General features: G+C 45.7%; 1 protein-coding gene and 1 non-coding gene across 7 annotated transcripts in view; one reads left to right on the top strand and one right to left on the bottom strand.

The window, feature by feature from the left end:
• The window catches only part of LOC102958623, a 41,211-nt gene extending 28,455 nt beyond the window's left edge, over window positions 1-12,756 (bottom strand). The window contains exons 1-3 of one of the 5 annotated variants that reach the window (XR_006210204.1): window positions 12,595-12,744; window positions 11,793-11,932; window positions 11,464-11,721 (exon numbers count right to left, since the gene is read on the bottom strand). This is a non-coding gene — a transcript (uncharacterized LOC102958623). Of the gene's footprint in view, window positions 1-11,463; window positions 11,722-11,792; window positions 11,933-12,594 lie in introns of all 5 variants that reach the window. The other 4 variants (XR_006210203.1, XR_006210207.1, XR_006210205.1 and 1 more) reach the window with 4 other exon arrangements.
• Window positions 12,757-13,223: 467 nt separating this feature from the next.
• The window catches only part of CCDC92 (coiled-coil domain containing 92), a 30,018-nt gene continuing 20,471 nt past the window's right edge, over window positions 13,224-22,770 (top strand). The window contains exon 1 of one of the 2 annotated variants that reach the window (XM_042963087.1): window positions 13,224-13,456. The gene's annotated coding sequence lies outside the window, so the exon portion shown is untranslated. The remainder of the gene's footprint in view (window positions 13,457-22,770) is intronic. The other variant, XM_042963086.1, reaches the window with a different exon arrangement.

Raw genomic sequence — 22,770 nt, forward strand, 5'->3', positions numbered from 1 at the left:
CAAATGGTCCTGCACATTTAAAGGATTTAACTGTTGACACTTTTCGGAATAATACATAAAAACTTAGTCACGTTTACTCTGCTTTCCCTGTGCAAGAGCCCCCTCAAATGTCACGAATAGACCTAAACATTCTCTTCCATTTAGTCAGATTCTCAATTTGTTCTCAAATCTATTTTTCTAACAGGAGGTGGCACAGAAGTTACACAAAATTTCAATCTCATGAAAGCAAAAAAGCCAACGTGAGACTTCTCCAGGCATTGTGCCCGTGGCTGTAACCGGCCACACACAGACAAGCCCCCGTCTGCCCTCCGGAGCGCCTCGGCCCGCCTCACTGTGGCCAACTGGCTCTCGTCACTTTCGGTGCCCCACCTCCCCACACCCCCACACCTCCGTCTCTACTCCCACGCACCCTCTCCCTCTCCACCCACACCCTCGGACTACACCACTTCCGCAAGACCGCTCTCAAAGCGGCGGTCTCCTTGTAAGGCCACCAGGCCATTCCTCACAGTTCACGGATTCCTGGCTCCTACAAGTCTTCGTGGTCAATTCTGGCACTTGTTCACCTCCCCGCAGCCCTGCTGAGGGCACAGACCGGTTCTTTCAGTGCTGGGGCTAAACACAAGTATCCTCCAAAGGTGTGTCCGGACTATTCTTTAGCTCAACCACTGGCCTGGCTTCAATGAGAACCATCTCTGTGACAATTCCACCTTCTCTTGTAACCAGTCTCATCTTCTTACTTTTATTTCCCACTGCCTACACGAGTATTTCCCTATCTTCCCACAATGAACTGAAAATCATTCGCCATCTTCCAAGTCCCTGTCAAAGACAACATTCTCCCTCAACAACATCCCAGACTAGTCACTCTAAAGCCAGCTCTCTTCTCCTCCTCCCAATCCCCACACATCTTTCAACTCTGTCTTCCCTCCGCTTGTTTTTCCTTCAGCATTTAAATGCAATGCAAGTTTCTTCTATCACAAGGAAAACCAGTATTTAATCCTATCCCTTCTTTAGCTGCCATACCTTCTCTCTCTCTCCTCCATTTCCCTATAGAGGCTCTTAAAAACTTATTTTCCTGATTTCTACAGCTTTACTTCCCATTCATTCCCCAACAACCACCACACCACTCAAGTTCCTCTTGGCCAAACCCAAGGGCATCTGTAATTCTTTATCTTGCCGAACACCACCAACCACATTCTCTGTCTTCTACTCTCGCCACATAACCCTCCTTCTCAGTCTGCCTGGAAAGCCTCTGTTCCTCCGTAAGTACTAGTATTCCCCTGTATTCCACCTCACCTCTCCTCTGCTCCCGATTTACATCCACCCCAGTTCAACCATCTAGACCACTGGTTCTTGACTGGGGTAGTTTAAAAAACAAAAAACCTTTTTCGGAGTCTATGTTTTAACTGTCCATAATGCCTCAAGAGGGCACTCAAACACCTGCTCAGAAACCTTCATGGATACTTACACTAAGGTATTAGAACCTGAAGTGAATTTCACAGTAAATTACTACCTAACTAGATGCCAAGCATCATATAGATTTGTACAACCTGCAGGTTTCCTGATTCTAATTGTGAGTCTGGGGGCTTATCACAAGGTCCTAATCCTTTCATAACATAGCTGGTTAACAGGGAAACCTGACACATTTGCTAGCCGATGCCAAGTACTATGAATCCGTGAAATATTCTTAAATCCTATCGAGCTTAATCCCACGTGTTTGAAATGGACACCTAAAAATAATTTTGAAAGCCAGAGGGACATCAATGGCGTTTACTCACAGAAAAAAAAAAGGTTCAGATTATTTCTATGAACAGTTTTATCATTTACCTAAGAGGCAGAATTTATAATTTTTGGGAGAGAGGTTTGCTCTGCCTACAACAAGGGCCAAAAGATCTGTCACGATACCATGGAAGGCACTGCAAAATAAGATGTGGAAATAAGCTATGATTATTTTATGAACTTGTGGGATATGAAAAATAAATGAGCTCTAGAATAGCTTTACTGAATTTCTTATAACGTATCAGCTGACACAAGAGACACTGCAAAATCCAGAGTTAGAATAAAGGTATAGAAATGCTTTAGCGTTAGAAAAGCAACACAAATTAGTGCTTTTTAAAATAAGCTTTCAATGCTGCTGATACAACTCCAAAGTTAAATGTCATTTTTTAAGACTCTCTCTTCCTCCAATTTCTGTACAAATGATCACGGACCACAGCCACTGGTTATCCATCTTGTAAGTATTCTTCCAGGACTAGCTGTGGTAATTCTTTAAACCTCGGCTATATGACTTCAATTTGCCAAACTCAGTTTCACTCCTTTCCCCTTCATAACACCTTGGAGCCACGTACGACGACCGCTCTCACACATCCCTGGAACTTCCTCCTCAGCTGCCAGGACTCTGCTCTCTCACGAGCACCCCCGCACCCGCTGCCCAACCAGCCCCCCAGGCTCAGGCACGCAGCGAGGCAGATCTCCCCTGGGCCCGCAACGGTGCAATGAAGCCCTGGAATCTCTTCCCTGAGCATTTAGAATTGGGAGGCGCAAAGGCAGGGTCTATGAAGCCAACTGGCAGGGGTTACAGACTCAGGACAAAGGCAGAGAGACAGTAGCCGCGCTGACTCCTATCGACTTTCCAAACACTGGTGGGCCCCAGCTGAAGAAACCACCTTGGATCCCATGGAGGCCTCCTCAGAAATCCGCCGTCAATTAAGCCATTTCAATGGGTTTATTGGGTTGATTTCTTTCAACCACCAAATGGTCTCTAAGACATCCTCCTTCCTCTCCAATAAATTCTTTTGCAGGCACATTCTCCCTTACCTTTTCCTTTAATGTGCCCATGCTGCGGCTCGGCTTTGAGCTTCTTCTCATTCTGCCGCACGTGTTCTCACCCATCCAGTGGCTTCCATACCAGCCACATGGCAAGCACACCGTGAGTGATTCTCAGATCTCTTTCTACACTTCTGCTGTAGACTAAATGTTTGTGCCCCCCCCACCCCCCCACCAAATTCGTATCTTGAAACTCAATACCCAACGTGATAGTATTAGGGGTGAGGCCTCTGGAAGGTGACTGGGTCATGAGGGTGGGGCCCTCAGGAGATTACTCCCCTTTTATAAAAGAGACCCCAGAAAGCTCCCTTACCTCCTCTGCCGTGCAAGGACACAGGGAGAAGATGACCACCTATGAATGAGGAAGCGGGCCTCAGCAGACACTGAATCTGCCAGACCTTGATCTTGGACTTCCGCTTCCAGAACTGAGAGAAATGAACGTCTACTGTTTTATCCACCCGATCTATGGTGGTTGTTATAGGAGCCCCAATGGACTGCAACAACTCCTAATGGTGAGGTGGGCACTGCCAGGCGGATGCAGACACAGGGCACTACCCTGCCCAAGTCCCGGCCTGTCCCTATGCGGAAGGGACCAGTTTGTCAACATCGACAGAAAATCACTCCAAGTAGTCAGGAGTACCAACAGGAGCACCAACACTCTTCAGAGAAACCACCACCGGCTCAGAGAGGCAGAGTCTAGTCCGAAAGACAACTACAATATTATCCAAAGTTAGCGTCATGCAGTCTTAAATAACTCCACGTAAAAGGTATCAACCGTCCAGTCTTAAGCTAGACAGACATTCCTTAATCTTAAACAACTTATAAATGTAGAATTATACTCCAAGAAAAACCTGCCACATAAACACTGATTTTAGTAACAGACTTGTGCACGGTGCCCACTCACTCCTATAACAAAGAGTACATCGGCAGCATAAAAGCATCTTCAGAAGAACTACACGTCTGTCCTGTAAGCCTTCTACACTCAGCACGTCCAAAACTCAATCTGTCATCTCCTCACCAAAGCAACTGCATTCTCAACTACAGGAAATGGGCCCACCAGCCCCTCAGCTGCCCGAGCCAGAAACCTGGTTATCAGCCACCCTCCTTCCTCTCATGAAGTCCTGTCCACTCGATCTCCTCTCTACCTCCTGAATATATTCCCCATTCCACCTATGCCGTCTCGGCTGTATTTGTGCCACGGTCATCTTCTCCTACAAAAAGCCTCCAGTCTTGCCTCCTTCTAATCCATTGTCCATCACAAGGTAATCTTTCTAAGGTGTAAAATTGGGGGTGGGGATGCTGCCTGGTGGCTCAGTCAGTTGAGCGTCTGACTTGATTCTGGCTCGGGTCAGCATCTCCCAGTCCTAAGATCAAGCCCCACATCGGGCTCCATGCTGGACGTGAGGCCTGCTTAGGATTCCTTCTCTCTCCCTCTGCCCCTCCCCTGCTCACATGTGCGTGTACACACTGCCTCTCTCAAAAAGTAAATAAAATAAAATAAAATAAAATAAAATAAAATGTGTAAAATGGGTTGCTAGTACCCTGCTTAAAGTTCTTCAAAGGGCCCCAGTAACTTTCAGCGTAATTTCCAAATTTATTCGTAAGGTTTTTAAGCTTTGAACAACGTCAGCTCCTACTTACCTCTTGGTTCGTCTCTCACCGCTGCCCACTCCAATTCTGGTTCCCCTCACACCAAGTCTCTTCAAACTCCTCAGGCCTTGTTTGCTACTATGCCTTGACTACTACCCTCTTCTCTCCACACTTTTTACCTCCAGGCCGTAACACTAGCTGTTCCCTTCATTTACCTTCGAGCTCACCTTAGACATCACTTTTCCTAGGAAGCAGTGGATTATGTGCGATGTCTTCCCATGTGCTCCCAGAGCCCTTCCATGTCCTGTAATCTATCTCCTCTTACCACACTTGAATTTGTCCACTAAAGCACATGTTACTCCACATCCACACTACCCACTGCAGGGCCACAATTACACTTGATAAGGGGATGAATCCATGTGCCTTGATGGTGACCTTTGCAGCCTCACGCATAACGCATCTCCCCCCTCCCCCGTGCCGGTACCCAGGGCTCCACTCTGCTGACCCGTTCACAGGCCCTGCACAATAGCCATGCTCTTGGTGCTTCTGCCTATGGTCCAGCTGGCTGGACCTCCTCATCCTGAAAGACTCCATTAAATGCAACTTGCTCTGTGACCGGATCCGTGTGTTTGAAACACAGCGAGTTAACATGAAAAGAAATCCCGTGGCCCATGTTTAAGTTTCTGAATTTATTCTACAGATATAAAATTAGAAATGAGATCTATTTTTATTGTGCAAATTATATTGCTAGAAGCAATTTTCCTCCAAATGCCGAAAGCAACAAAATTCATTCAAATTTATTCCAAACGCATCACTCAAAAATGTTCAGATATTAGTTTTTAGAGTACATTTTAGAGTATGCTTTAATATAGGATAGGGCTTACCTATTTCTAAAAATGCACATACCTATTAACCATACAACTAACATATGTCCCGTATATAATGTACTTTTAAAAAGTAAATATTCCATTATAAATCTAATATAAACTTGGAAAATATAAGTAAAAAATTTTAAATCACCCAACATCCTACCACCTAAAGTCCATCATTTTTAAGATTTTCATCTAATTTCTTTTAGACATCTTTCTATCATAGGTTTTTGAGGAGGGTTGTTGGGATTTTTTATTAAGAGTACGAATCATGTCATGTATGCAATTTTGTATCCTGCTTTTCTCCCACTTAACACTGTCACAGGCATTTTAATACTCATACATTGTCCACTGGATGTACCACAACTTAATCATTCTGCAAATGCACCCTAAATAATAATTCTATGACACACATCTTTTGTTCTCTATCTAAAAATATGCCCTTGACGGTTCTTATATCAAGGAATATGAATACTCTGAAGGCTTTGATACATATAGCCATTGTAACATAATAGGACACTTTCACCGCATCCTAAGTACTAGGTATTGTAATTTCTTAGTCTAAATTTAGGCCTTCGTTAAATTGTAAGTGAGAAATTGTAACATCCTAATTACAAAAGTAAATACTCATTATAAAAAAAATTCAAACAATGCAAACACATGTGAAATAAAAAAGTCTCTCCTCTGCTTTTCCCTCAAAAGTAGTCACAGTTAAATATATTTTCCATATATCCTTCTAGACCTTTTTCTGTTTTTATTTAGAACACACACACACGTATGAATATATTTTGTTACCTTACCAAAAAATGGAATTAAATTTGCCTTTTTGGCTCAATAATATATCCTAGGCATCCACCCAGGCTATGTCAATGCATACAAACCTACCTCTCTTTTTAAAAGTTACAGAACGTTCCATAGTATAGAGGCACCAAAATTTCCATTTTTTATTATAAATGACGCTGCAATTGACTTCGTTCATATTAACCTGTGTTCTCTTACGAGAATATTACAGATCCCTTGAGGTGTATCTGCTAGATCAAAGCATGTTTTTTTAAAATTTTTATAGCTTCTGTCAAATTGTTTTTTTAAAAAGGTAGATCCAATTTTGCATTGCCAACAAAGTATTAGGTACCTTTTTCTCCACACCTTCAAATATCTTTTTAATTTTTGCAGATTAGCCCCCAGTGGAAACAAATTTAATTGTTTCATTTTGTTTTTTAACATTTATTTATTTTTGAGAGACACAGAGAGACAGTGTGGGAACGGGTGAGGGGCAAAGAGGGATATACAGAAAACAAGCAGGCTCCAGGCTCTGAGCTGTCAGCACAGAGCCCAACGTGGACCTTGAACTCAGGAGCAGCTGAGATCATGACCTGAGCCAAAGTCGGATGCTTAACAAAGCTACCCAGGCACCCCAATCTAGTTGTTTTAATTTTCATTTCCCTAATCACAAGTGATGCTGAAATCCTTTCTCTGAGAACTATTCTATGCTCCAATCATTTAATTGTTCATTCTGTTACTCTTTACCTCTCTGTACACATTACAAGCTTTTTTCCCAGGCTATCGCCTTATAAATGTCTTTTGTCACACACAAATATCAACTTTGATAATGATTAAATTTATTAAAATTTTCCTTACGATTTTGGGTCTTGGTCTTGCCTAAATGTCTACAAAAAACAAATCGTATCTTCTATAATACATCCTCCAACATAATTCCCTTTATTTTCTTCTAAAAACTTTACAGCTTTTTGTTCTCGAGAGTTTTTTTTGTTTGTTTGTTTTAGAGAGAGCACATATACGCACATACTCAAGCAGGGGAGAGAAGCAGAGATGGGGAGAGAATCCTAAGCAGGCTCCACAGTCAGCATGGAGCCCAATGCAGGATTTGATTCCACAACCCTGGGATCACAACCTGAGCCAAAACCAAGAGTTGGGATGCTCAACTGACTGAGCCACCCAAGCTCCCCTTGAATTAGTTCTTTACATAAAATTCATTTTGAATATGGGGAAGTAAAATCTTTCTTCCCAAACAGTCACTTATCCTTACACAATATAATGAACAATCATTTCCCAACTGTGTCAAAATACCAACTTTATTCTACTCTAAATTCCTATATAGAAATAGGTCCTATTACTGGATTCTACTTTGCTCTATGTAGCAACCTGCCTATTCCTGCACTCAGCATTTATATTACTGCAGCATTACAGCATGTTTTGATATCTGGTATGGCAAATCCTCTATCACTATTTTTCCATTTAAAACATTTCTTGGCCATTCTAGAACATTTACTCCTCCAGATGAATTTTAGAAGCAATTTATCAAGTGTCCAGAAGTAATTCTCACTGGAATTTCACGTGAAACTACATTAAAATTACAGTGTAACTTCTAGAGTATTTCAGTGTTTACAATGATGCTTTCCCCTCCAATAACATGTAATGTTTGTCCGTTTATTTAGGTTAGCTTTTCAGTTGCTAAAGATTTTTCTTCATAAAGTTTTTGTGCATTTATTTTTAAGCATCTTCTGGTTTTGTTGCTCTTGAGAATAAAATCTAACTTTTCCGTATGACTAATGACAAACTATTTGATTGTTAGTGACAGTACACATCTTTCCACATCTTTAACAAATTATCCAGTGAACTGTCTGTCCACATCCTGTAACCACTTGTGTGTGGACTTATATTATTTTCCTCATTGATCCATGTGAGTTCTTTACATGCTGAAGGTATTAAGTCTTCACTTATGTTTGTCACAAATATTTTCCTACTTTGTGGTTTGGCTTCTAATCCTAGGGTTTTGTTTTCCTTCTCTTCTTATGTAAGTTTTAAATTTTTTGTAGTCTAATCCACTGATCTTTAACTACTAACAGATCTGAGTGCCCCAGAGTTACCAGGATCTAGACCTCTTTCCCTCACACCTGCACGGCAGATATTTTCTTCACTTAGAAGATTCTAGTTCAGGGGCGCCTGGGTGGCTCAGTCGGTTACGCGGTTAAGTGTTCAACTTCAGCTCAGGTCACGATCGTGAGATCTGCTGTCGGCACACAACCAGCTTCGGATCCTCTGTCCCCACCTCCTCTCTGCCCCTCCCCTGCTCGCTATCTCTCTCTCAAAAGTAAACATTAAAAAAATCCTTGAGTCTTCAAAAAAAAAAAAAAAAAAAAAAGATTCTAGTTCAAGTCTGTTTGATTGATTACAAAGTCTTTGCCCACCTCAGCATACAGAACCCTCTTTTCCAGATGTTTAATATCTACTCTCACATTTTCTTTATGATTTAGGGGGCATTCATGATGATTTATCATTTACTATACACTCCCATGTGTATTTGGGGGGTGCTGGATAGATTCCAGTGACCTGTACAGATATTATAAAGCCAGCACGACACCGTTTAGAACATGGCTCTGTAACACATTTAATATCAGAGAGAACTTGTCCCGCCTCATTACTCATAATTATTCTGTCCAGTTTATCCCAAAATGGATAGTTCTATAATGTTTAAACATCACATCCAGGAATACAGCCTACTTTTTCATTTAAGACATTCTCTCATATCTTTCAGGATATTTATGGTCTCCTCTGTGTAGACTGCACTTATCTTTATAAGGCTGTACTTACATGTTTTACGTTATTTCGTTGCATTGTGATCAGAGCCTGTTTGGGGTTTTTTGTTGTTGTTTTTAGTCTTTTCCATTTTAGTTTCTGCCCGGTTATTTTTGGTATTCAGAAAGCTATAAATTTTATATATGCATTGTGTACCCAGTCACTTCCTCAATTTTTGTCTGATAGTTTTTTGTCATTCTCATTTTTGCAGCTGATAGCATCTACAAATACTTCTTTTCATTTTGGATCCTTCCCTCACTCTTATTCCATGCATTACTGCTTTGATAAAACTTATAAACAGCTGTTAAATAATATCCTGATTTTTAATTTGACTCTAATACCTTTCTATTAAATACAATGTGGATAACTAGTTTCATTTCTATGTATACTTTAGCATTAAAAAGTGCCTACTTCTTGAAAATAAGAAATAAGGATTTTTTAAATCAAACTATCTATTTGCCCATAGTTTAGTGGCCGTTTGAATTCACTGTGAGCTCCAAGGGAAAGATCACCTCTCTTCCAGACAGACTTCTAAAATGGCCAGCCTCATCTCCCGGACTTCCACTCTGCCCACCACCTCCACATTCTGCATGTAGCAGCTGGAGTGGCTGTTTAAAAATGCAGATCTGATTATGTCATTCCCCTGCTTCAACCCCAACCCTTGCAACGGTTTCCCATTTCACTCAGAATAAAACAAAACATCCTTAACCTGTCCTACAAGACCCTACATGATCTGGCCCCCTGCCTAGCCACGCTTCCCCCTCACCCACCAGAATCCATCCACAAGCCATTCTTTCAGTTCCTGGAATGGGCAAAGCTCTCTCCCCCTTCAGGGCCTTCCCACATGCCATTCCCCTGCCTGGAAAATTATCCCCCACTTCACTCTACACTAACACCTACTCACCCTTCAGATCTCAGCTCAAATCTTATTTTTGCAAAGAAGTCTTTCCCGGGCCTTCTTTCCACCATCCAAAATGTGTTCCCCTTTTTATATACACTCTCTCGTAACCGGTACTACCCAACTTTCCTGACAGGTACCACCAATGGTGATTGTACATGCAGTTGTGTGGTTGTTTACTCTCTGGTTCCCTCCACCCCCACAGATTATAACCTCCAAGAGAACAGGAACAAATTGATTTTGCTGGCCACACTGCAAGCATTCATACGTATCTGAATGAAATAAAAATACCTACAAAACCCCTCACTGTATTTCTTCCATCTTAAAATAATACCCACCACGTCACTGAATCAATATTTAAACGGTTAAAACTCTGATACTGCCTGCAAATTCAGTTAGAATACATTTTACCCCAAGGACGTAAAAGCTAACCTGAATCTGATGCCGCCACGGGAAAATACATACACAAATCTGTATCAGTAGGAAAGAAGTTTTGTTTTGCGTAGTGTTGTTTGCTGATACTTTATTCACAGTCAACTAATGTATGTGTCTTATCTCTTAGAGCATGTACAACACTAGGAAAAATACGCTCTGTCAAATACTCTTCAAGCAGTCTAACAGGTTAACGGTACTTGATAAAAAAAATTACAGCAAAATCACAAAGAGCACTCAGAGTTGGTGATCTCTGGAACAGACACAGCCGGTCAAAAAAGACGTACACCGCGTTGCAAATAAAAAAATCCTTTTGGATCACAAAAGCTAATAAAATCAGCATTTACATACCAGTTTACATCCCGCAAAGGACTTTCACACGCATCATGTCACTGAACTGTGAGGAGCAGACCCAGCAGGTATTAGCATTTATAGAAAAGGAACCGGAGGCTTAGAGTGACTGTCCTCCTCAAGGTCACAAGACTTGAAAGTAGTAGAGTCATGATTATACTGGGGGAGGGGCCGAGGTCCCACATGTAAATTTCTTAACCAAAGAGAACTTCCATCCTAAAGGCCTCCTCTCTGTAATTAGTGCAGCTCTGTGCTCCCTTCGCTAAAATTTCATTGCACCAGAGAACCACCGCCAGAAGAGCTCTTTTAAATAAAGTTAAAATTGAAATGGCCATCAATCTGGGAAACGGCTAAATAAACTATGGTGTACCCAAACTACGGAACGTGATGCGGCAGCTCTTACAAACGACTTAACACGCCCGATGCTGGAACCGGAAGATAAAGAGTCCACCAGTCCCCGCTAAAACAAAGATAATACGAGTACACACGCGGAAACACATTTGAAAAGATCTAGAAGGATACACACCGAACATAAAAGAGTTATCATCTCTGGAGACAGGGACCGGTAGTGACCATGTCTGTGTTATTTCCATTTTTACAAAGAAAATGCATCGCTTTACTTATTTAAAAAAAGAAAAAAAAATTTTTTTTTAATTTAAATTAACCTGTGGGCTAAACAGAAAGGTCACTCTTCTGCTCTAAAAGCTATGCCTCCATAAAGGAAGTAGGGGCCTCTCTAAAAGAGAAGACCAAAAAATATAAACGAAAAAAACGGTCCCATCCTGTTCAAACAAGAAACTGTCTAAACGTCACAGAACGCTCGTTTAAAAAAAAAAAAAAAAAAAGCAGTAACTTAAAATTATTATTATTATTTTTCTTTTTTTTTTTTTTTTTTTTTAGTACCTGGTCTCCTTTGTTGCAGCAAGACAACCAACAAACAAACTAGCAACGGGAAAGAGTACAGAGCGGGCTCCTCCTAGAGAGATTGGAGTCGTTAGAGTTCGGCAAGGAAGGGCTCACAAAGGAGCCGAGTTTCGAGGGAAATGAGAGGTGACTTGGCAGAGAGATGCGGGCAGATGAATCCGGATGGGAAAATGTCTGGGAGGTGGAGATACGGAGTTAATCAGGAGCAGGGGCCAGTGAGCACACGGAAGTCAAGTCCTGAAAGAGGAGAGGATTCCTTTGGAGGTGGGAGCCGAGAGGGAGCTCGGCTGCGCGGCCATCCGCTTTACCTGGGTGAGAATCCGGCCCTTGTCGTGGTCAAACAATGGAGGAGGCGTCCAGCGGCAGCGGCGATCTGCGCAGGGGGCGCGAAGGCTTCCTCATCACCTGGGCGGGGGGCTCGGCCGGCTCTGCTGGGACGCAGGGCGCTCTAAAAACACACACACGCACACACACGCACACACACACGCACACACACACACACACACACACACACAGCATCACACCACGCAGCCGGGCTTCTCGGCGCCGCAGCCCGGCTCCCCGAGCCCTCGGCGCGGCCATTACCGCCTCTCCGGGGACCCGCCTGGAAAGGCTCCAAGGCGCGGCTCCACGGGCTTCGTAAGCGGTCTCGCTCCCCCTTCCCTCGGCTCCGACAACAATGGAGCCCGGCTCGGGAGTCCGGCTCCCGCGGGGCCTCCGCCCGGCCTCGCCCCTGCCGCTGCCCAGCCCTCGCCGCGCACCCCGGCCGCCATCTGTGACCCCCCGCTCCCCGCTGCCGGCGCCGCGGGGCCCGCGCCGGCCCGCCGAGGCCCCGCGGCCAGGCCGCCCTCCGCGGGGCCTGCCCGGTGGCCGCCGCGCCGCCCGGTTGCGGGGGGTGGGGGTGGGGGTGGGGGTGGGGGCGCTCTGACCTTTCCTACCGACGCCCAGGGGCCGGCCCCGGCCCGAGGCCCGTCCTAAGTGATGGGTTGTTTTTCTTTTCTTTAACCCACTCATCCTCCCTCCGAGCCGGAGCCCGCTCCCCTTCCGCCCCCCGCCCCCGCCTCGTCCCCGAAAAGAAATAGACTGCAGCCCGGCCGCCCGACAACTCACTCCAAGTGAGGGGTTGAAGCGCCCCAGGCCGCGGGCTCCGCGCACCCACCCTCCCTCTCCTCAAGGGACACCTCACAGGTGCGCCTCCGAGCCGCGCGCGCGCGCTCCGCACACCCAGACGCCTCCGGGGGACAGCGCGCGTGCGCACGCACGGGGCCGACGAGCCCCGGGGGAGCGGGGGCCGCACGCATGCGCGCCGTCCGGCCCTCGCCCCGGCAACCCCCCTCGCCTCCGCCCCCGTCGGCCGCCCGCGCGCGCGCCCTTCCCATCCCCCCCCCCCCCCCCCATCCCAGGCTGGTCCCGGGTACCCACCCCCGCAACCCCGGCCCTGCGCGCGCGCTCCCGCTCGCCCGCTCGCTCCTCCTTCCCCGCCCCACCCGGGCCCGCGTTACCCTGGGCAACCGCAGTGCGGCCGCACCTGAGCTCTGCGCCTGCGTCCCGCCGGCCAGACCCTCCCTGCCCCTCGGTCCCGTGCCCTGCCCCACCACAGCTGGGGGAGCGGGGCATCGTCCCCTCCCCGCGAAGTGACTACCGAGCGGCCGCCCCCGCCCTGCCCCGCAGACAGACCCGCCGCCGCGCCGGCGCCTCAGCCGTCCGCCCGGTCAGCGCGGCCTGGCCTCGCCGCCCCGGCCCCCGCTCCCGGCGTGCACCGCGGCGAGCGCTCGGGTGGGAGCCGGCGAGATGCGTTCGGCGGGCGGCGCCCACTGACCTCCCTCGGCCGCCCGGCCGGGGCAGGGCCGAAGCCGGGAGCCAGCCCCGCCCGCCGCCCCGCCCATGGGCCGCCAGCCCCCGCAGCCGCCCGCCGGGAGGACCGCGCCGAGGGGGGGAGCCGCCTGAAGGACCGCGACGGCCGCGCCCGCAGGTGAGGCGGGGCCCGAGGTGTGACCGAGTGCAGCCCCGCTCACCTGGCGGTACCTCTGGGGAGGCTCGGCGGGCGCCGGCGGGGGGCGGGGGCACCTGTCCGGACGGGAATTTATTTAGACTGTTTTAAAAGCCCTCGCTGCAGGGGGAGGGGGTCCTCCCGTCTCACCCCCAGGGCTCGCCGACGGGGAGGGGTGTCCCCTTGCGGAAACAACTCGGGGGGGGAGGGCCGGGGGACGTGCGGGAGACACGAAAAGGCGGAGAGGAGGGCAGAAATGAAGCGCAGCGACCCCCGCGCCGGCTGCCTGCGGCGTCTTGCAGCCCGTTATGGGGAGGGGGATGCCTTTGCCAGGGCTCCAGTCCAGGCTGCGGACCGTCTGCACCGCGCACCCAAGCCAGTGCGACGGGGCAGGAGCGGCCGGCCCAGGGGCCGCTCCTGCCGGCCTCGGGGTGGGATTGTGGGGTGAGGGATCCGCATTGCAGGTGCACCGGGAGCGCCCGAGGGCCTGGCCCTGCTTTGTCTGGGAGGCTGTGGGGAGGAGGCCGTCTGAATCCACATCGCCTTTTTAATGCGTTTTAACACACTGTGGACGTTAGAGACCCTCCCCGATGAGTTAGATTGTCTCTCTTTCTGATAACCCTTGACGTAAGTATCTACCTTACAGCCCTTTTCTGAGGCTTTGACGTGGGCTGTAGATTACCCCGAATAACGATTTGCTTGTAATTCCTGAAATTGAGCGTAATGCTAATATGCAGTAGAGCTCCAGGCTTGACTACAGAGCTGCCGTCGGCTGCAGTGAGTGACTCTAGTCGATCTGACTTAGGCGTTCCTGCTGACCTGTGTTATTTAATTTCAAGCTTTGATAGTTAGCAGGATGATCTATTCCAATAACGAAAGTGGGGTGACCTAAGAGGAGATCTAATCGTGCTCCGTAATTTAGGTTGCAGTAATAGGTCTCATTGCAAAACACAAGCTCCGCGACCGTGGTACTTTATCATATTACGCATTTCCAGAAACCTACCTGTAAGAGTGTTAAAGCTAGAATTGCTGGGTTCTCTTTTAAGATTTTTAGGTTTGAGACTTCTATAAAGAGCATTGTTATTGTTTTATTAAATGGGGGCTTTTTTTTTTTTTTACATCGCCAAGAATTTGTCTGCATTTTTCTTGCTGTTGAATTGTAAGGAAAAAGATGCTCACGTTTAAAGTGACTTTTATCCCCAAAGAGGCTTTGAATTTATGTATTTCTTTTGGCTAAATGTTCATCTTACTCGAAATATTTTTTGGAAAAGGTTTTAAGACTTGTGAGATCTATACAAGTGTGTATATGTGGGTCTACGTGTATATACACACACTACTGAAACACCTTAAAATGAAATAGTTTTGTTTCTCTGCATCATGTTATAATTACTCAGTAAGTTTAGTTTACATTTACAGTCCAAAGTACAAAACGGTTATTTGTGTGTATCCGATTTTTATTGTGGTACATGTAAACACATCAATCTAACAGGTCTCTTGGAAAATATCGTTAATTCTTATATAAAAAAGCAAACAAATGAATCCTTTCACTTGCGACGGAAGATCATTTGGGTTCTTAACTCTTTCATCTGCGATTCGTTGGATAAGTTCATTTTCATGCCATTACTTAAGCGGCAGAGGGCATTCGCAACAATACTGATGTTAACAACGTTGATGCTTTTAAGAAATGCTGATAAAGCGTTTTCTCCTATTGCTAACAAGAAAAGATACAGGCCTTTTTCTTCTGCCCGGAACAAGGTCAGTCAAAAAGTTCCTGATACACAGTGGGCACACATTTTTTTAACGAAGACTAATTATATGTACTGAATTGGACATCCTTAAAGGTCATCGCCTAGGTGCCTTTATGGGCTTCACATGCCGAAGCTGCAATAAATGTTGGACTCGGGTTGACATTCCAGACCAGTTAGGTAGGCGCTACCTTAATGACATCAATTTTCACATCTCCACCTTTGATGTTTAAACCTGCAGAAAGGTTTGGGCAGACAAGTGAATGTGCCCTAATTGTCTTCAGATATTTAAGGTCTGTCGTGCAGCAAAGGGATCGTATGTTCTATTTAGAGTAATTCCCAAGTACACAAGCGACTGAGGAGTACTTATAGGAAGACAGATTTCACCTGGACATAAAAGCCAACGTTGCTTATGGTTAGAACCTCCAGCTGTGGAAAGAAGGGGCTTCTCCTTCCCCGCAGAGTTTCCACATAAGCTGGTTCCCCAACCGGGTGTGGGAGAGGCCGCCTGGCGGGGGGGGGGGGGGGGGGGCGGCGCGGGGGGTCTGGGGATTCCAGAGGCAGTGGATTGAAGGGCTGTGTGGCTCATTTTTCATGTTTTTGTGCTGGCTTCTGCAGCTGTGGGCGTAACGAGTCCCCACAACGTCCCTGAGCCTTTGGAAGGTTCTACTGGGGTGGAGGCCAATCTGGTATCGGAGGTGATTGTGGTCCTCCTTAGCCTGTGTGTGGGGCTTTACAGGTAATAAGACGCTCTCACATTCAGAAGACTTTTAAAAGACTCTTTTTAATTATACGTGATTTGTATTTCTTCCTTCGGCTTTTATTTTCTATAACAAACATTTAATTAAGGGAAAATTACCCATTTCTCTAAAGACAAGCAGAAGAGGTTTGTTTTTTTTTTTTTTTTTCCTTTAAAGCTCTTTTTAAAAAACGGGATGATGTCAGGCATTCTTGTCAGAGTCAGCAGGTTGTGAAGGTGAATAGATTTTCTTCTTAGCTGAAATTATTTTTCTAAAAGATACTGATTAAGGGCTGATTCTTGTGCTTGCTCTGCATTTTAGTTCATGTTTATTTCATTACTCAAACATGACTCAAATTTCACAGCAAAAAAAATCCAGTCATATCCACCTACAGGAAGTTGCACTGGACATTCTTCCAGTATGTCTGTGTTGTTTTTTAAATATATGTTGGCAGCTGAAGGTAAAACACAGCTGAGGAGAAATAGAATTAGAATGTACTGAAAAGATTAGGTGAATTTGAGCTTTGTGTTTGAAAAAGAAAAAGATGTGTCCTATTTGTGCTAAGCCAATCCTGGGGATGATGATCTATCAACAATCTGGATGATGATCTACCCATAATAAAGAAGAGGCTATTGGTTGTCAATAGCGATCCACGTATTAAGCGGGTTGGTGGGGCCAGGACTCTGTCTGTGGCCAAGGAGCAGAGCAGAGCTTCCTGTGAATACCAGCGTACCCGAGCGAACGTTCTCTGCGCCAGGATTTAGGTGGAGCGTAATGGTCACGAGGCCGATTGAGTTAAACCGGCGTCTGACCTCTCTGGTTGAGGAAGAGGTTAGAGGGAGAAACAATTCTGAATTAATGTATGCATGTGCTTAACCTTTCAAAAAAAAAAAAAAAAACCTTTTAAAAATAGTTTCCTTCCTTAGCAGATGAGTTTGTCTCATGCTTTTTGTGCCTGTTTATCCACCAGCTGAATTTGGGTATGATAATTTAAATAAGACAAAGACTCGAACTTTGAACATGAAATACGTTATTTATCTATGCTTTATGCATGAAAGCATGCGTGAAGGGAAAAGAGAAGCATATCAAGTTCTCTGGCCAACCAAAAAAAGAAAGCCTTATGTGTACTTTCTACTTTTGAAAAAAAAAAAATCACAGATGCCACTTTAAATATTACAACTAAGACAACAAATTATCAAGTAAGGCAGCCAGTTAGAAAACAGCCTTTTTAGAGGTCAAAGGTTGCATTTTAGAGCTCCTCCCCACAGTCGCTGAAGCCATCACACAGCTGTCTAAGAACTTAGAAAACAGGGGAGTTTGTATATTTCATGCAGGTCTCCACTCTTGGAGGGCAGAGTAAGATACACATCTTTGTGATTCTTCCCAGTTGACCACTTTATCAGAAATCACTTTCTGAAGGAAGAAGTATCTGCTCTTCTGTAGCTGTAAAGGAAGTAGGAATGTGTTTTCTCCTTCTGTCGAGATTCCTTCCACAAGCCCAATTCTCAATGCTGAGCAGTGGAACCCCTTTGGTTAGGACCAAACAAAAGAGCAAGGCTGAGATGCTTAAAGCTGCCAATAAGGGAGAGAAAAAAGACGAGCACTTGTAATGGAATTTGAGGCATATAGGACTCTGCCGCTATAATTGTTCTCTTTGTTGCCTCCTTGGCGACACTTGAGATATGAAATTTAGACCTGCGTAAGATCCACTACTTCTCTTCGGGTTTCCTTCCCAACCTGTTTTAAATTCACCCTGTGCCATTTCCCTTTACTATACAGGTAAGAGGGTTTATGAGATGTCCTTTTAAGCCCAATTTCTTATGGAACGTGGCCTAAGTATTGCTGTACGATTCTGTTTTTCTTGAAATCGCACATTTCACCTGGCAGTGAGTGGCTTTATACCCTGTAAGGGCTACTTATTTAGTGCAATGCAGAGAGTATTCGTAAAAACACTAGTTCCCCAAGTTACAGTTCCACCACCGGGCAACACAATAACCCGAGGTCACCGTATTTTTCTCTTCGCTCCTATTCTGGTGTTCTCAGCATGAGCAAGTAGAGGCGGTTAGGCTCAGGCCACACCCCGGACAGTGAAGAGGGCTCCTTTAACTCTTCTCTCTCCCGGCCATCACACCTGTCAACCCAGGCGAAAGGCACTGTGTTACTTCCTCTCCAGTGGCTTGTGGCATGTGGCATGTGGGAGCTGATCCAGTTTTTGGAAATGCTTTGTTTTGCACATTGATAAGAAAGATGGAGAGAGGTGGTTTGGTTTTTCACTTTTGTGTTCCCACAGACAAGTGTATAGCAGGGGCTGTTAGGTATGGCCTGTTCTTCTCCAGGAGGGTCAGTCTTTGTCTTCAGCAGTGAATCGTCTTTATCTTTCGGTTCTGTCCCGGTGACCAGACCAGAAAGTTGAGGCGGTGAGGTGTTTGCTCACTGATATGCCCTATTGCACTGCACCAGGGGAGAGACGAACACGGTCTTGTCTGATAGGGAGAAAGGATATGTAATCCTCCTCGGCCTCCGTGCTGCGTAGGGTTTCAAGTTGTAGAATTCGTTCCCGTCAAGAAAGCGGTCAAGTCAGTTTTTGACAGAAGGAGTTTTATCAGTATTAGCGATGCTACAGTATTAGTACCTGGTTCGGAGACAAAGCCAAACCTTGTTGAAGGCAAAGGTTATTTTTTTTAGGAAGAAATAAAATAAAAATCTAAGTTGGAACAAGTAAAGCCAGAGATGAGAGCTTTTTGGAGACAAGTGGGTTGAATGCTCTCTGTGTGGAGGTGTTCTCAGGTCTCATCCATGGTTGTAGGTTGGAACTCAGAGCAGTTTGGGGCAATCGTTGGCTAATTCTAGAACAACGCACTGAATTCTGCCCACCAGCAGGCTGTGGTTAGAGTGCCTTTCAAAGGAAGTTTGGGACGCTACCAAGACCTTCCTGTGCAGGTTATCACCACATGTCTGAAGTTCAACCAGGAAGCAGATTACCCATCCCTGGCCTTGAAGGAACATTGAGTGCAGTTAGAAAGCATTAGACAGTGGAGCCACTGTCTTCCTAGCTGCGTTGCTGTGCGTCCCTGGTTGGTAGCAGTAACCTGCAGAACTTCCAAGTCTCTACAGGAAAGCCAAAGTGATATCATGGACTGATGAACCCCGATATAAGTGAACCCGGTCACCTAGGCTTCCGGCACCTGCAACTGAAGCACGTGGGCACCTTCATCCCCGCTGCCCGCCAGTAGGACCCTGCGTCATCTAGCACGCTAATGTTATGCCTTTGGGCGGTAACCCAAAGTCTTATGAGCCCACTCCATTTTTTAGGTGAAGGCCCTGGATTTTTGTGTGTTAAAAGTCTCCTATTCATTATCCATACGTAGGACATCTATCTAGCCACTTGCATCCAGTTTCTGCAAAATCTTGCCAGATTATTTTTCTCAGTTTCATCGTGAATGAATGAGTGTGTAGGGCGTGATAGAACATTTTTTTATACTCTGACCTGTGAATTGTGGTGTCCTGTTAACAGACACACTTAATGTGCCAAGTTTCTGGACATAGACTATCTCAGAAGTCCTTTTGGCAGTCATTGTGACAGCCTTTGTATGTGGGTATCGTCTACATCTGGTGAAATTGCTAAAATGTTTACATTAAAACCGTTTTCATTTGAACAAAACGAATTTGAATATATGCTTACAAATGCCATCCACCCCAAAGGGATAGAGAAGCCACCCTCTTTGCATTTATGGTTCTTGTCTCCCACCCCTACAATGTGAGCCTGACAAATAGGACGGCTCATAAAATACTCTTGAGCTACAGTGGAAAATTTGGAGCATACCGTTCATGTCTGATTATCCCTGGCATCCTCTCCCGTGTATGTACCAGGCTATGGGGCACAGGAGCAAGATGAGACAACTAAGTCCTCTGGAGCTGTCAAGGAGCTCTCTGGGGGATGGTGTGGTTGCAAGGCCTCCCTGCCAGACTCCAGAGGCCCTTTTACTGTGGGAGCCTGGTCTGGGACAGGGACGGCATGGGGAAGCGCTTCCAGAAGAAACTGCTCAGTGTGAAACAGATGACTGGCAACAGATAGCTGGGATCACATTATTCCCCAGAAGAAAGATGGTTCTAAAACAGCCCCCAGTGGAGGGTAACACAAGCACCATTAGAAATGAGTTCCTCCCCAAGCGAGAAGGCCTCACTATTTTCACAACTGTCCGTAGTCAGAAGGAGAGTCAGAAAAAAAAAGAGTGAGAAAGACACGCGGGATTGCATATTCCAGTGAGGACAGTACATTTTGTCTTCTGGACAGAGTGTGCAGAGGCCGAGATGAACAAAGATTCTTCTTTGCTGAAAACAGATTGCATCCAGAGACTAACTTTCTCGTCCCCCCAATTGTACGCAAGTGCTTATTGATGTGCTTTAATATATCGGACACACAGAGTCATTCCAAACAGTTTATTTAAATGATAGTATAGTAGAGATTTAAAATCGTGGTTTGTAAATGTTATCGAATATACCAGATGTCCACAATACATCAGTTGGTTTTACCATCTTAATTTGAGCTTTAAGAATAAGTGCTCAGAAGGACCTAGCAGATGACCCATGGGGATTGTGAGGTGATAAGGTCTGGTTTTTTCCTGTTTGAATCGTAATTTCTCCATACATCTTTCTGTAAATATAGAGTATTAACTAATTATCTCAGCAGTCTTCTAGTCCAAAGGGAAGTAGGGATTTTAGAAAATATAATTTACATTAGAGAATAATGCAGTTGTTGACTAAGAATTTGTCAGAAGAAATACGGCATCTTAAAACATTGCTTAGCTAATGGAAGTTGAATAATCTTATCCTATACGTAATATTGTCTAAGATTTTTAAAAAGCAAATTATACTAGTTTCTCAAGACGTAGTTCACTTGTCAGTTGTATGCTCGTGTTTAGATTTACCTACTCTTAAATGATGGTTTGGTGACCGTGAGCTGATTTGCAAGGCAACTGGAAGGGATTTATGAAGGACAATTTAATTTGGACTTTGTGCAACTATCCTACTTTTTGGTATGAATTAATGTGTGTAGGGTTGTCTGTGCCTCCCCACTCCCACAGGTCAGTTCCGCCATAGCAGGACGTGTAATGTTGTATCCATTGGAGTATCCCAGGTGTCCCCCTTGCTTTGTTGAGAAAATGCAGTGTGATGCTTTGTGTGCCCCCCGCACCCCACCGAGGGAGATAGGCCCTTCCTTTACACCCCCAAGTTCACAAAACCATCAGAGGATTTGCCTCAGGAGTCCTGAGGGCACTTAAATAACTTATCTCTTTTATGCTGTCTTCCATGTTATGTTGGAACACTTTTTTTTAAAAGGGGTGGCTTTTTGATTTGTACTTGTATCTTTAAATTTTATTTCTAAAGTTGGATTTTTTTTTTAACAGAATTGTTTTTACTTTGGAAGAGACCTTTTCCAAGTAGAAAACCATTTTAAGATTTACCAGCTCAACACTAATTTATGTAATTTCTCCAATAGATTTGTGTAAATAACAAAGTTTAAATTATGGCTCTTTTCATAAACAGAGTTTCCTGGTGATCTTGGAGCCTGTTCTTTCATTTTTCCCAGCCTGGAAAGCTTTTCTTAAAGTGCTAGTACACATAAAATATAAGGAGTTTTGGCATGATTTTGTAAATTTCTTGGCAGTCTTTATATAAGTATTTAGTGGTCTCCTTAAAAACAGGAATTCCGTTGCATTCAAGAAATGTTAAAGCCTGTAATCATCAAAATTTCCTAGAGATTCACGAGCTGTTCTAGATGAAAGTACTCCCACGGAGAGTGCATGTTGGGTCAACCTTCATCCATCCATTTAACGTCTCTAGAAACCTCACTTTTATGACCGTGATCCTGGGGTCCCTACGTGGGGTTCCAGAATTCTCTCACACTCACCCCCTTCACTTCTCGGTTCACTTAAGCATCCGTAGGGGCAACACAGCATCTTACACTTAAAAAGAAGAACTTATGTTCTTAAACAAATCGGAGTTTACACGCGGCCCTTCCCTTCCAAGCAAAAGAAAGGACGCGCGCATATTCTGACCAGCACGGTGAGCTGGGGAAGCAGCGCCTCTGCGCACACCCGCCTCCCCCGGGGGCTCCAGAAGCGAGCGAGAGGCTCTCACAGGTGCCCTGGTAGGCTTGCGCCGCAGCTGCCTTTCCCTCCAGGGTCAGCACATCATTACAGGGAGAACGCCTCCCGTGGCTGGGGCCTGTCTGTCCCGCGAGCTCCATCCACGCGCCGTCGTTTTACTGGCAATCCGGGAAACCGGAGGAGAGCAGAGGAAACCTCAAGTCCAAAGAAAAAAGGCCTGCCTCCAATCAGAAGGACTGGAGCCCAGGGTTTGTAGCTGCGGTACTGCTGTTTCTGTCGCGAGGGCCGTCCCGGCCACTGCGGGCTGCTTCACAGCGTCCCTGTCCTCTGTCCACTGGATGCCAGACGTGCCCCTTACCACACTGTGACGACCCCAGATGTCCACCCTGAGGGCACGAGTACCCGGATGAGAACCACTGCTCTCACTGGGTCAAACTCTCATATGGAGTTCATCAAGAGGATGGAATCCCTGAGTTCTCCCTTTAAGTCTGAGTGCTGTAAGCATACGTACACGACGTGCTGTGTAGACTCTCTGAGAGCCAAGAAGCTCTTCTGGAGAGCAGGTTAGAGTCAGGTTGCAGAAGCAGGCCAGCTCTTCACCAAGACCCAGAGGGGCACCACTTCTCCCAGCCTCTGCCGGGCTCCACTCACCTCATCAAGGAGGCACCTTCTCTCTACTCCCCATTCTGTGCACCTATCTG

This window comes from Panthera tigris, chromosome D3 (genome assembly GCF_018350195.1).
Source record: "Panthera tigris isolate Pti1 chromosome D3, P.tigris_Pti1_mat1.1, whole genome shotgun sequence".
In the NCBI taxonomy this organism is placed as follows: domain Eukaryota; kingdom Metazoa; phylum Chordata; class Mammalia; order Carnivora; family Felidae; genus Panthera; species Panthera tigris.